General features: G+C 38.9%; 1 protein-coding gene across 1 annotated transcript in view; it reads left to right on the top strand.

The window, feature by feature from the left end:
- The first annotated feature begins 3,925 nt into the window (after positions 1 to 3,925).
- Positions 3,926 to 15,357, top strand: part of tspan9a (tetraspanin 9a) — a 128,769-nt gene continuing 117,337 nt past the window's right edge. Inside the window, exon 1 of the mRNA XM_008311856.3 lies at positions 3,926 to 4,191. The gene's annotated coding sequence lies outside the window, so the exon portion shown is untranslated. The remainder of the gene's footprint in view (positions 4,192 to 15,357) is intronic.

A 15,357-nucleotide genomic window follows, 5' to 3' on the forward strand; every position in this document is an offset into this window, starting at 1 on the left:
AGAGGCATGTTCACTCTTTCTCACCATTTTCACTGGACTAATGTTGTTTTGAATCGTGTCATTGGTAAATTAAAGAGTTAGACTTTGACCCAACAACATCCTCCTTCTCCCTCCCCATCACACAGACACACTATCACAGTAGTAATTCACCTTCCGAACACAAAGACAGACCACTCTCCCCTGAACATGAGCCTGACAAATAGCTAAGCTTGAAGACTTGAGTTAAAGGTAATTGGAAACTTTGGTGTCTCAATATAGGGTTGATTCACTTCTGTCCTCCCTTTCTGTCTATTGTTTGACAAAACTGAACATCTTACACCTGAACAAAGTTGGCCAGTCATTGATAAAGGAGCTGGTAACTACAACAACACACACATCTTGATTGGACAAATAATGATGTAGACCTGATTCTGATGAAGATTACGTCAGTGTATAGAAGAGTATAGATGTGTATAGAAGTTTGTTCAGTTACTGACTGTGACCTGATGAGGAGTACCAGTGCTATAAACATATATAGCACTGGCACTGGTATATATGTATATATATATATATACATATATATAATATACGTATATATAAAATAATATATATAAGACACAGGGCTTTTGATTTGAGTTGTCTATTACTGTAGTGTTTAGTCATTAATTAAAGAGTTTTTGCTCATGATGGTAATGTTTTAAACTTTAGTACTCATATCTCTGTAATGTCGGTTTGTTTCTGGCTTGACGGCAGTGATCATTAACATGCGGCTTATGGGCTGAATCTGGCCCTCTGTACCATCCAATTTGCCCCATGACTGGAATCCAAAATTGTGAGGGCAAAATATCTCTACCACTCCTGGTGGTTGACTGTGGTATAGGTGATAGGATCCTAACTGATAAAGGCATTTTTTAAATAAAATAAATATATATACTGTATATAAAAACAACAAATAATAATATTACACAGAAATGGGATTTTTATTTCATTTTATTTGAGTGTCCGGTCCCCAAGGTGTCTGTCCAGAAAATTGTGTCCGAAAACATTTTTCATTTAACCCGTGAGTCCATTATATAGTGTGCCATATATTATTACCTATATTAGGATTAGGGAATGAGTGAATGATTTCTGACATAACCATGAATGCTCAGGATCAGACTAGAGAAAATCTGGTATTTATTTTTACTCACTGGCTTCTCACACCCAGACTCACCCTTCATTATACTGTATGTATCACTTGCTTGACCAAACATGATGTGTCTGTGTGTAACTTCCATGAAGACTTTGCTAACTTGATTTTGAAAACCTTTGGTATTTGCTTCACCCACCACCCACTCTGAAAATAATTAAGCGGAAGAAGATAAATGAGTGAATCCAGGCACTTCAACTACGTTAAAGATCAGTGCACAACTTCCTCCTGTCTGTTTTTGCTTAGTCTGACAATGCTTATAATATCTCACAGCTGTTGTGCCTGCTGTTTTAAATGGGATTCCAACTTCCATTGGTGTAATTTTTTGATGTGGTCTGATTCTTCATTCCTGTCATGCTGTGGTGAGCAGGTTCATCATTGTTCCTTGTGAAAGCGACCAGCTTCTCTGATTATATTGGACGTGTTGTAATTAGTGCAGGTCTGGCTCACCTCCAGGTGCCTCTCCTGCTGACTATTAAGTCATTAACCCTGCTGGCTACACCTGGGCAGCCCGCCCGAGCGGTATATAATATTGCCGCAGAGAAGGGAAGCCAAAATGCAGCCGCTGTATAACTCCAGCTGTGAAGGAAATCAGTGCTTTTCACAAGACGCATTTTTGACAGCCTTCTATAATCCTCATGCATCGTCTGATGACAATTACTGGCATTCGGGCCAGATGTGCACTGTCAGTGTTGCAGTGTTTCCTATACAGTACCAGAGCTACAAAGATCAAACTGATCACAAAAAACTCAGACAAAGCCTTTTTGCTTTATGATAATCACACATAAACTAACATAGGGAATCAAGGAACAGAGAATCAAAAATAGTCAAAATATTACTTCGTTTTTTTATGTTACAAGAGAGTTATTAAAATTATTATTCACAATAAAACAACAACTATTCATATGTCAAAAATCCACAAAATGTACTTTACATCTTGAAATAAGTGTAGATATTGCTTTTCTGCTCTGCACCACAGGATACATAACAAACCTACTGTAACCGTATCTAGATGTTTAGACCAACCTTCCAATGCATTACATTTTTTAGTTGTTAAAGTAAAAAATTGCAACTTGTGAAATGCTGACAAGACGCAGGTGGAGTACACTAGGGCTTAGTGAGCTATCTACAAATGTTGAGCACAGAAAGCTTACATTCTGTTCTAATTATCCCATCCAGTAGGGAGCGAACATATTCAGCGTAATGATCACATCCCTTCAATTTGTCTTTCTAAAACTCAGTTTAGAGCGATCTAAAACATGACAGCAGGCACACCCACAGGTGCTTATGATGACGAATGAGTCCAACACTTTTGAAAAACTAAGGTGGAGTGATTAAAAGTATACACAAGAAGAAAAGGTTAGTGCACTTTCTCATCAAGTCCTTCTTCTTTTGATCCTGTTGCTGCCATTGCTAAGACCAGATATGGGCAAACTACAGCCCGCAGGCCAGATACCACCCTCTGGGCTTTCTTATCCAAACATTGTTAACAGGTTGTCCATCTTGGTCTCTTAGTCTCCAAATTATGACCATTGAGCCGATTATGTTTGTGAGCCCTGATGTATGTTGCTTAAAAAATTGTAAATTAGGTTTAGTTATTTTTTCGCAGAAATTTAGTACAATAAAAGATGACCTAGATATTCCCAGGTACAATTTTAGTGCTGCCTTACTAAAGTAGTTATAAACTTAATTCAAGCAGGGACTATTTTTTGACTTAAAATGTATTTATGGAGGTCAGCATGGAGGGCAAGCATGTGAGACAAAAAACAACAAAGTAAAAGCTTAGAAAGTAAGAGAGATTAAGGTTTTTATTAACTTTTAGGATGGTGTGGAGGGGTTGTATGGAGCCAGCTCTCTGGTGAGGGTGTGGGACACCCAGTACAGTTTATTAGTCCATAACAGGACCAAACAGAGAAACTCTACCATTCATTGTCACACTCATACACAATCTTTTACATGCAGAAGCTGAACAAGTAAAAGCTCCACTGCTCAGGGCTGCACAGAAAATGGATTCCAGAGATAAAGTGATCAACGAGGTGTGTTTGACTAGCTGCCAACCAAAGCTGTCTACTGACCAACCTGGCTAACTACAAGAAGTGTCAGTCTGATGGACTTTAACTCAGACTGGCTCAACAAACCACCAAAACTCTTGTGAAACATTTTGATCAAACAAGCAGAACAGATTCAGCAATGCAGGATTTTTAAGACACAAGAAATATTTAGTCCTTCATCTTCTACCACTTCATTCTTTTCAAGATGGTGAGGTGGAGGGGTGTGGGGTCTGGAACAAATCCCAGCAGTCATTGGACAATGGCAGCGTACACTCTGGATGGTTTGACCTTTCAAAGATAACCATTCATATTCACATCTATGATCACTTTAAATTCAGCAACCTCATTTTAAAAGTTGTTTGGACTAATAAACCCATGCACATATTGGGGGAACATGTAAACTGCATCTGTTACCAGCAGCAGTCTAACCGGCCTAGGCAGGAAAGCTAACTAATTTTCATTATGTAGCCTAGGTTAAAAATACTGTATAAACATCCAAAGTATGATATTTACATCACCCCGTTCAACTGTCAAACTTCACCTTAGTTAAACAACTAAATTGTCATAATAGTGTTCAGCACCTGGGACCCATCAGAATAAATCAAAGTGATTCACTTTTATGTACTCCTAACTCCAGCTCTCTGTAATTCACATAATAAAAGTCCGAGGCAGTGACGCGCCTGTATGAGCCTCCTCCCCGCTCCTCCTCCTCCTTCAACCTCATTTCCTCCAGGAATACCCGAAATAAAATGTACTCCACGGCCTCGGAAACCCACATAATGTTGACATAGAGAAAGAGAATCGAATTGTTTGTTGCGTTCTTCGTTGGAAGGACTGAGCGGCTACAGTGCGGCCTGGTCCGACGGAGGTCGGGAAAACTTTTTTCCAGAACTGTATCGCTGAGGTGGATTGTTTCTGTCTGCAGTCAGGACTGTGAACAGTTCGGTGGCCACACAGGAGGCGGTTTACGAGGTAAGGCAGTGATGGGACTGGCTCTGTTTGTTTGTTTTGTTTGGTTTTGTTTTGTTTTGTTTGTTTTTTAACTGCGGCGATTTGTTTAGTGTAAGGTCTACCTGCGTGAGCAGGAGGGCTTCACCCAGACACGGTGTCTCACTATGAGCCGTCTGTTGCTTGTTCTTCGTTGCAAGATTTGCCAAATACATTTATATTTTATCTTCGCAACACCATGCATTTTCAATATGCAGATAGGTTGGATAGGGTCATTGTAACTCCGGCTTCTCATAGAGACAAACGTTATCAACTAAGAATATAGAACTTTGCTGTAGCACTTCAACTGATTAAAAACAGCTGCGTTAGTGTTGCAAATGTAAAGACGTGGAAGATGTTATCAAATCATAAAGTTGCTTATTGTGGTTGGCAATTTGTCTTTTTCCGATATAATTACTTTACTGTAGTCCAAAAGGAAATTGACTGTTTTTAAAAAATGTATGAAGCTGCTGGTTCAAGAATATTTGCTGTGAAGGGAAATTCCTTCAGGATGGCCAGGAGTGCTTCACTTGTTTGGGAAGTAACTCTCTATAATATTAACTTCTTTTTTTTTTAAGTCCTTAATTGGAAAATTCAGATACTAAACACAGGGTTTATATGATCAGTCAATATTTCCTGTCTGTCGCAGTTAAAATACAATTTCAAGGAAATTATTTCTTGAGTCTGGTGCAACTTTTCCACAGGATTGCCGATGCCAGCAACAGCATGTTGAATCTCTTTGACATCTTTTTTGTTTTACATTTGTGACAGTTATCAAATGTGACATTTTTCAGATTAAATCCACATAAACATCTTGTTTAGACAATGAATCCTTCAGACATTCACTTATGTAGTCTCACGTTTACATTGACTTGTTTAACACTTAAAGACAGTGAAGTTCTTTTGAATTTACATAAATCTAACACACTGGATCTTTAGTCGATGAATTTCCTTTTTTGTTTGACATGCTGCTTTAAAAGTTAATTTTATCAGTTTGTAAATCTGTAAATCAGATTCTAGGCTTGTCAGGAGCAGCAGTTCATTGAGATGTTGATGGTGCCTGTGAGTGAGACGTCCTGTTAGCTCATACCCTTACTGTCTCATGACTTGATGCTAGAGCTACTTCTCTGCCTGCTATTGATGTCTGCTTGTTTTAATGACATCAATGCTAAATAGCTCAAAATGAAATTGGTTTCACCTCAGTAATTCTTATTTGGTTCCTGGTGGTTTTGAAATCTTTGTTTCTTAGTCTAAGATTTGTTGGTGGTGTTGGTTTGAGATTTCTTAGACTGAAGACTGAAGAAGTAATTAGTGATGTTCCTTGGTGCAATCTGTTGAATGATGCACTTCACTCAAAGATCACATGCAGGGAAATAGCTTAAGTTCTGCAAGGGGTCCAGGATGCATGAAGTTCTTATGAAGGTTTGTGTACTATTTCATCTGTTTTTTTCTCTTTTTTTATTAAACAACTGTCTCCATTTATCACAGGTGTGTAATAGTCCTCTGGACCTCAGGGGGAGTGTTATCTTCACAGCACACATATTTTAAAATAAATCTAGAAACACATCAGATCCATCAAAGAAGTCAAGTGGGGCCATATAGAAACACTAGCTCCTGGTGGGGGCATGCTGTGCATCATGTCTATTCTGGTGTGTGGGAGGGGTGACAGAGATCATGCACCGTCTGACCCCACATTCCTGCCCTCTACATACCAGTCCCCATGACCTGTTGCAAACACGTGTTCAATTTCCTTCTAATCATAACCTTTTGATTGTTCTTGTTTATTGAAAAAATTGACAAAGCATGTAGTATTTTGTGTACCTGATTGTTGTATATAACTCTATGTAGTTCCTCTCCACTAACATACTGACAATCACATAACTTACATGAGTGGTTTGAACCCTACAATTCCTGCTATTGTGTTCACTCTGTCTGCAAAGCTGTGGTTTACATAACAGGATGGTAGTGACATCAAAGATTACATCAGCATATTCTTTATGAGGTAGGACTGCTGTGAGCCAGTAACAATCGAAGTACTTGTCTAGAGTTTTACTCCTGGGATTGCACTGGCTAATTCTAGTAAACTGGCTGGCAGTGGTAAACAGCAGCAACAATGTGAGCCTCTAACTGTGTTTACTTCCTCAGCTTTCTCTCTGTCCCACACAGTTTCCATAGAGCTGGGCTCTGTGTCCCGTCTCTTCATGAACGTTCCTATTCTGTGGGACGGGGGGGAGGGGAGGGGCACGAACATCCGTGCCGGGCAGATCTCATTCCGCCAAGATCTACAATAGATGAGCTGTGTTGCTACATCAACATTTATTTCTCTTGTTTTTTCTGCCTCTTTAATCACACTTCTCAGAGCCGATCAGAGACTGGAAGAGCATGGCTGTGTAAGATTTTGCTGCTGACCAGTGGGAAGCATGATTCACTCTGACTTGGCAACTTGTGTTAGGAAAAGCCTTGACTAAAGCCGTCATTTTATGTCTGCAACCTAGACATCCCAAATTTAAACACGGCCTTCTCAGTGTTGTGCTCTGGTGGGATGTAGATCAGATAGCTAACTCCCAACCACTTATTCAATGTGTGCAGCAGCACATTCTGTGCCTATATTTTGACCCCAATGTGACTTGGAGGCAGTTGTTTACAGTCAAGTCTTTTTCTGAGTCAGGATTGTAAGAGCAGCTCATTTACTAAATCTGAAAATCAAACCTATAAGATGTGGATTTTGGTTTTGTTTATTATTATTTTCTAATATAGCTTTCTCCTAAGATTAAGTCTTGCTGTCATTAACTCGTCGCTTGTTTACCATAATGTTATTCTTCGTGGACCAACCTAATAAGATTGGAAAACATATTGTACAGTTGATTTTGTCAGGGTTTCGATACAAATGTTTACGTCTTTTTATGTCTACTCTTTAAGTGCCGGTTTTGACAATTTAGTTGATGTTTTATAATCTGTTACAATCTGGAAATTTCACTCAAAACAGGCCATGACCATTTGATTATAATAATCCCTCCCCATACACTGGGTAGCCCGACCCTTACTCCCACCCCTACCTATTTAAGGATGTATCACCTGTGAAGTCTCTGAGGTTTAATCTGTTTTCTATTGTTGCTGTGCTGAGAATATAAAAGAAAGTAGAAGTGCTCAGAATTTAATTTCAGTATAATGGACTGATTTAGAGGAGCTGCACTAGCTATCATTTATGGACTGCAAACCAAAGACCTATTTTGAATAACTGTATACAAGATTATTTGGGTGTTTACAAGCATCAGTCGGACATGAAAAAAGGATATTGCACTTTCTTGAGGTTGAGAATCTCGCAGTTTGTTGTTGTGTGGAGAAGAATGTAAATGACCGACTATTGCGGGATTGAAAATTGTGGGCTCGACCCTTCCCATTTTGTTGAAAAGAAAAAGATATTGTTCAGACAGCTAAAAAGAGCTTAATGTTTCGCTCAATGAGGGAGATTTATGTAAACTGATTATCTCAAACTCTCCTGCCTTTTTACCATGAAGGGTCATTATATAAAACAATGTTTACCATCAGGGTACATTTCTAGTTTGTTTGGACAAGCCAGAGTTTCAGAAGAAAACTCGTCTTAGGCAGGTTTATTTTCCTGAGATGTCTGTCTGGACGCAGTGATTCGTAAATGGGGTTTGTGCAGGTGTCCCAGAACCCCACAATTACAGGTCATGATGTATGTCTGCATGATCAGCACCGAGCATAGACTTCCTTACATCAATGAATGTGAATAGGCCAATAAACCACCCTCTGTCTTTAACACAAAATATCAGTGCAAGTCTTTTTTTACAAGAGTAGGGCACACTATATACATATATACAAAAAAACTTGTATAGTTGTCTTGACATTTTTCTGCTTGAATAGAGAAAATGTTTTACTGGTGTATTAAAAAAAGTGAAGCCATTATAACCTTTTATTATTTTTACTCCACAAATGTAATTTTTAAATAATTGAATGGCCATTCAGTCTTGGATAAATAGATCGTGGGAACTATGAAATAGTTATCTTGATGAATTGCTTTTAAGCAGGGGTCACCAACCTTTTTCAAACTAAGAGCTACTTCAAGTAGTACCTAATAATACGAAGAGCTACTTGTTTGAGACAGACTTCCTGAACAAAGTAATAATAATAATAATAAAAGATAATGCTGCTGCGTTAAGTTCTGGGACATACACTAGCAGCCATTTGATTATCACTACAGTAACAGTACAATTTTTGCCAATGGGCAATTTGGCTAGTCCATGGGGTACCACAGTAGAGACATAAGTAGAGACATCCTTGTTAAGTGTATTAGAAGTTTTCAATTTTTCATTATAGCCACAAAGTCTGAATGTAGATTGTACAAGAGTATGTGCAGAACTTTTTCTGCCAGTCTGTTTTAAATTTCTTTTGTTTTTCTTAATTAAATTCAAACCACTTGCTCTTCTGCTGTATCTGTATTCTTTACAGTTTAGATGTGTCTCCCAGCCATCTGTTCTACACAGCCTGACCATGCAGTCAAATGTTATGTTAAGCACCTGTATAAGGGTTGGGTCTTCATTTCTACTTGAGTGGAAATCCACCAAACATGCCAATCCAAAAGCTCTGCACATTATCATCAAAATGCAAGGCCAATGGCTCTGGTTCTGAACCAGCTGACATTATGTGGATGTCATTTCCACAACAAAGCAGATGGAGAGTCTGCCTGGCTGCCTGTCACAGCAAACGGCAGCCTGTGGTTTTTCTGTGAGCACACGAGATAAATCCTGGCCTCGTCTGTGTCAAGCTGCCGTTTTCACACAGACACTGACTCACAGTGAATGCAAAATCCTGCTCTGCTCGTTATGGATGAAAACATACTGTGGACATCTTGGTTTGCTTAAAATAGTTGTGTATGATTGTGATTTTCAGGCAGTTGGGCTGTTTAATCTTGTGACTGTTGCTCATATCCAAGTAGCATCACTGGGAGGCCTGGGATGTGCTATGGCACAGGCTATCATTTACTGTCAGTTCATGGAAGCCTTTCATCAAATATGGCAAAAGATTTGGCCGGATGCTACATCTGTGGTCAGTAGTAATGGCTGTGTTCATCAGGACGGAGCTTCATGTGTCTCCCCATGTTTTGATGGTGGTATAATTGTCCACATCGTCAAATGAATGGGCATATCTGGCATATCACAGGATGTGTTTGAGCTGCTGAACAGCTTTATTACCACAGTGCAGCAGCACACAGTTCTGTCATGTCTGCAAACATCCACTGATGTTTAGCAGCACATGATATTATTGTTGTGTAGTTGAGTTTTTTTTTATCTTCTGTAATTAGTAGATTAGTTGTCTGCAGGAGTTGTACTACATCCCCATTGTTCTTTCTCTGTTTGACTGTGTCTGATAGGAGCCAGAGAGTCCACTGCCCTTTTTGTGAACGCATGCACGTTGCTGAGAAAGTACACGGAGTTCTTTCTCACTTATTTTCTGTTGTCTCAAACTGTCTTAAAGCTAGTTTCCATTAACTGATCATTTTACAGTCTAAAGTGATGCCAATGGAACTCAGAAAAAGGACAAAGTATTAGGAGTAAAACATGTTACATGCACATGGATATTTCAGAAAGTGCACTCCTGGGACTGAGAAACAGATAGGTTAGGGCTGAGTTGTTTGCTTTGGCTGTGCTTCCTGTCAGCCTACCTCCAAACATTAGGGTCGGTGACGATAGGAAATAACCCCTGCCCCACTGCTGTTACACAAATAACTTTAATTTTAACTTTAACCTGCATGACATCAAGAACTCCCTGTGTGTGGGCAATAAATGAAACAATGTTTTCCCCTCAGTCACTTTTTATTGTAGTAACTACTATTAATTATTGTGTATTATATGGTTAAATATTTAGAATTAGAATATTTAGAATAGAATGTGGTTAAAGGCTTAGATTCTTCTGATATTTTCTTTATGTCCTAGATTATGAGGTTATCACTATGTTAGCATAAATGAGTGACATGGGTACTTAAGTACAGTATGTAACGCATGACGAAAATCAAGTTAGGTCCATCACACAAATGACAGAGGTTGTCACCATGGCAGTCAGTCGTAGCACTAACCCACATTTTAACTTAACATTTTAACTAGACTAAAGGCCCAAACATAATGATTATGTCACCCCGCTGTATCTTGACTTTCTATGTGCAGTAAATTAGCAGGCACTAGTTGCCAACCAGCACAAAAACTGGAAGGTTACTTCTGATTCCGGGTCATACAATTGAGGACAAAGCACCCTGTCACAGCAGCAGTGGAGCCTCAAAGGACGATTCCAAATAAAAACCTTGTGTTCCTTAAAGTTCGGATTTCAGGTCAGGACAACTGTAGAGTCAGCTCTACAGGATTCCTAAAATAGGGCTGTCAAAATGAACCCATGATTTGACTTAGACACTGACACACTGTTCATCCAATGATTTCACTGTCCATCCACGTGTTGATGCCAGCTGACACACATGTTATTTGCAAAGACTGCCTAACATAACATGTCATGCTCGTGGGTTAATGAGATAATCCACCTTCCCTGTGGATAATCATAATAATCATGTTATCCCACTTTAGGGATAGAGGGGCAGTGGTGGATTAGTGGTTAAGGAAGTGGACTTGGTTGCGGAAGGTTTCAGGTTCGAGTTCACCAGCTGCCAAGTTACCACTGAGGTGCTCTAAGCACACCAAAAGTAAAGTTGCAAATATGAAAACATCTCGATCAAACCAACAGAGTGAGACTTTAAGTACACTGTGCTTTGGGCCTCAGTTGTGGTTTTTCATTTCTTTTTGTAAGATTACACAGAATATACAGAAAGAGAAACTTTCAAGGTTCCACCAATAGTATACAAATTAAGCCAAATTTAATTGCATTTGGTCTGGACTCCAAAACTTTAAAACAGAAATGACAAGTTATTTGCAGAAAAGATAAGAAACCTGAACAAATATAATTCAAAGATATACTTTCCATAGATTAACAGTTTCAGTTTTGCAACATTTGTGAAATTATTAATATAAAATGTATGGAGTGTAAACATTGCCTTAGAACAAGTCACATGTTAGAGATGCTGCTGATTGGTAAAGGTATTGAACATTAGTGTTTGTACACTCCCTTTGCTTACTCCCTATAACACTAGTAGTCAGTAGTATAAACAGCATTAACCAAATTGTAGCTGGGGACGGGGCACTTACTCTTACCAATTTGAAAATGGCGGACACTGCAGAAAATACTACTGGCATTTAGAATGAAGCTATTGCAGAACCTTGTCAGTATCCTTTCGACACACAAATAACCATACAGGAATGAAGCTATTGCAGAACCTTGTCATTTATTCAAACTGTGTTACTGCCACCCAGCAAAGAAAACATTTTGTAGTTGGTTGTCATGGCATCTACTAGTGTCCAGTTGTACTATTTAAAGAAAGTCTTGACTCTGTTTGTATGCATGTGAGTAATGTGTGTAAAGATAGTCACATCTCTGATTTGTGCTACATATTGTTCATTTCATTTTGGTGAAGGCAACATCTGGGTTCTCCCTAGATAAATTGAAATAGCCTGTTCAAAGCTCTATGAAAACTAGTTAGTCCAAACAGGGTTTTTTAATGCCTTTAAAGGGAAATTAAAAGCCCAGGGTTGTCAGCATAAATCCTGGTGAGGCAGCCTCAATGTTCAGCTTGAGGAGAAGCTTTTATTTGTCTTGCTGATTCAGTTAGTATTTTATATTCTGCTCAGTGTTTACTTTTTAAAGATTTTCCCAACAAGGTCAAGGGTTAATGGTGGGATTTTTATATTCTATCAGAATGCTGTTTGCATTGGCAGAAGAGAGAGTACGCCATCTCCTGATGTCAGCTGTTTTCTCCTCTTACAGCTTTTTACTATACCTTGTATTTTGTGTCTTGTCAGTTGAACTCACTTGAACTAGCCAGGCCAAACTCCTATCACTGTTATTGTTAGCTTTTTAAGGCTTGGAAATGCAAATTGTGAAGATTTTGCTGGGGTGATCGGGGGCAGTGAGCTTGAAAATCAAAACTTGTTCAAAGTCGGGAATGACCAAAAAGATTAGAGAACCACTGGCGTAACTGCATTAAAACTGTTGATCCACTGTGCACTGTTGAACCTGTCTTTGGCATTTTTTTTCTCAAAGAAGGCAGTGATTACAGATCACAGGACATAGTAAACAGTGTGGTAGTGTAAGGGTAAGGAGGAAGTAATGGAATTGGATAGCCATAGTGATTATTTTTCTCTTAAAAAAACATCAAGGCGTTACTTCACTGCCCTTCACAGCATGGTTCTCAAGCCTCAGTGTTTGATGGCTGGGAGGGTGACCACAGCATAACATTTTCCCTTTAGTAGGGTCAAAGGGACTCAAAGAGAATTCTGACCTTTAATCAACCTTTAAGTGAAGCTGTTAAATGTTGACTCAGATTTTTAAATAAACGTGGTTTTGTATTTTAGCACAAAAACTAATATGAGTCGGGTGAGATGACATTTTACTTTGACCATTAGATACCTTGGTATTAAGTAGCTTGTGTTTGGCTCTTATTAATCAATAACAATGGTCTGATTTTAAATTGACTGTCAAAGGTAATTACTGAAATTTTAGTGATGCGGAGAAAGGTTTATTTCGTTTACCTGAAGCTAGACAGACGAGGGAGTTTTTTTTTTTTTTTAATTTTTTAATGATCCTTTCGACACACAAATAACCATACATAACTAGGTATAACTAGCCTTTCGAGGTGCTGTGTCAAACATTGTATGGTAATTATGTTGAAGATTAATGGATTAAAACAGAAATGTCCTGTTTTTAATCACTGTCTTATCTTTCTGTGCTGCAGTTGTTGCAGTTAAGTGGCTAAACTCCAGAAATTGCATAATCCATATCTTTTAGGCAACTAATGATTTTTGAGAACAGACACAGATGTGCTGCTATCATACAGCCGCCTCAGTGAATCTTAATCCCATCGACTGGCTGGTTATCTTCCTCTGTTTTTGTTCTGAAACACACTCTGGGAAATACTTTACAATTATGTAGATACAGGGCATGACTCCAGTTCTTAAAGGATTTCAATTATTAGGACTAAAGGAGATAAAGACTGTCTGAATGTAGTATTTTACACTAAATTCATATTAATGTATTGAGTTGGAGAACACATCTTCCCATTTTCAGTCAAACCCAAATGTAGTTAATGCTAATGTTAGCTTACACAAATCTATTCATTTCCAGTGAACTGACTCCCTGTTCAACTAACCAAACTAAAAATGGCACTTCTTTTAAACTCTGCCTCTTGAAACCTTTCTCCCACAGCCTGTGTGCCAGTTGTGGTTGTTCAGCATTTAGACCTTGTCCCCAGTGTGGATTTGAATAGCTCATATATAAAAAAAACCCCTAGTGAGTGTCGTTTTAGTGGCTGGTGGAGAATTCTCAAAAACACTTATGGGGCATTTTACCTCCATGCTCACTCCAGGTCTGTGTCATACTGTTAAATGCAACTTGAGATTAATATTCATGTGGACTGTGCTACTCTGCCTCCCAACTCACTGTATACATGAACCAATACCTCTGCTGTTTAGTACAATTAGTGTTACTTTGGTGATGCACACCATTTAATTTATATTCAGAACATTGCACTGTAGTATTAATTTAGTCCTACCCATATTTTGTAGCTTTATAAATATCATTCCAAGTTAAATTGTGGTCATTACCCTTTTAACATAACACTACATTCTGCTGCAGTGTTAATTGTTGAAAATACACCAATCTCTTTATCTGCTATCTGGTTACAGATTGTGTGGTGAATGTGGTCGATGCATGTTACTGAATATTTCACTTCTACTGAGAACAATTTGTATGGAATGGTTAAAGGTAATGTTAAACGTTTCCTTGTAGCAGGCGCCATCTAGTGAGCTTCAAATATCATAGCATATGTTAATCTTTTAAGCATTTGATTTTGAATATGTGGCACTGATTTAGTTACATATATTTCCAAATTTAAATCGTTAAACACACCAGGCTGTTCCTATATATATATCTTATTATGGACTCAGGACCAAACTTCTAACTTCATTAAACCACAACAAGAATAGGTCACACTTCGGGGTGTCAGGGTTTTGTGGTAGGTGTTACAAAATAAATGGTGTGCAAGGAGAACATTTTCTAAAGGTATCTTTGGAGAAACCGACGGAGAATTGAAGAAGGGTAGAGAGACTGGTTGAAATGGAAAGAGTTGAGAGTAACAGTAGGATCAGTGCATAATTGGAAAAGCAAAGACAGCTGTTTACATGGACCAGGAACAAATTGTTCTCAGTGGTTATCTAACCTTATCACTGAGCTGCTGAACCCTATGACGCTAACGTATCAATGTATGTAATAAAACTACACTAGGAACATAATCTTACCTACTGTATTATTGACCAACTCTCACAACTCTGAGTTGTGAGGGTTCCTTCTGATACCACTAGAGGTCAGTGTGACCCCGGTGTGATCACACATGGGAGCAAGCCTGTCACGAGGACTGCGTGAGGGAAGTGGTTTGCAGCATGCTCTGTGGTCATGTCTGCTGAATGATTGCGAAGTGGAAAGCTGTGCTTTAAAGATTTTTTTTCTATTTCATTCTTTTTCTCTGTTTCTCCTAATCTGTTATTTCTTGTTGCCTTTCAATCAATCTTGGGCCTGTTTACACATTTTCATATCCAGTTTTAGAAACCCATGCTTGCCCTCTGTAATGCTTGGTGAGAAGGAGTTAGCTGTTCAAAAGGAATAGCTAATGACTCCATTGCCCTCATTGACGTTTGTCAGTCTATTTAAGGCCCAGTTACCAGCAATCTCATAAATGGCCAAGAGAGAGCTGATGACCTACGTGCTGGATCAGCGGTGCCATTTCAGCCAGCCACTCATTTAGTCAAGAGAGTGGCTTTCAGCAGGGTAGGGCGCTTTATCCATGTGCCTTCAAACCATCACAGAGGTGTATATTCTAGCCTCGTCCTGCTGCTGACAGGACGCCACCAAGGGAGGATACATATTGGGATATGAGACATGTGATTTGACCTGATGCTGCAGCAGTGGCATTTCCTCTTTCACCCCCCCCCCCCCCTTCCCCCCCCTCCCCCACCCCTCTCTTTCCATATTTCTTCTGTC

The sequence above is a fragment of the Cynoglossus semilaevis genome, chromosome 6, assembly GCF_000523025.1.
Source record: "Cynoglossus semilaevis isolate Cse_v1.0 chromosome 6, Cse_v1.0, whole genome shotgun sequence".
Taxonomy (NCBI): domain Eukaryota; kingdom Metazoa; phylum Chordata; class Actinopteri; order Pleuronectiformes; family Cynoglossidae; genus Cynoglossus; species Cynoglossus semilaevis.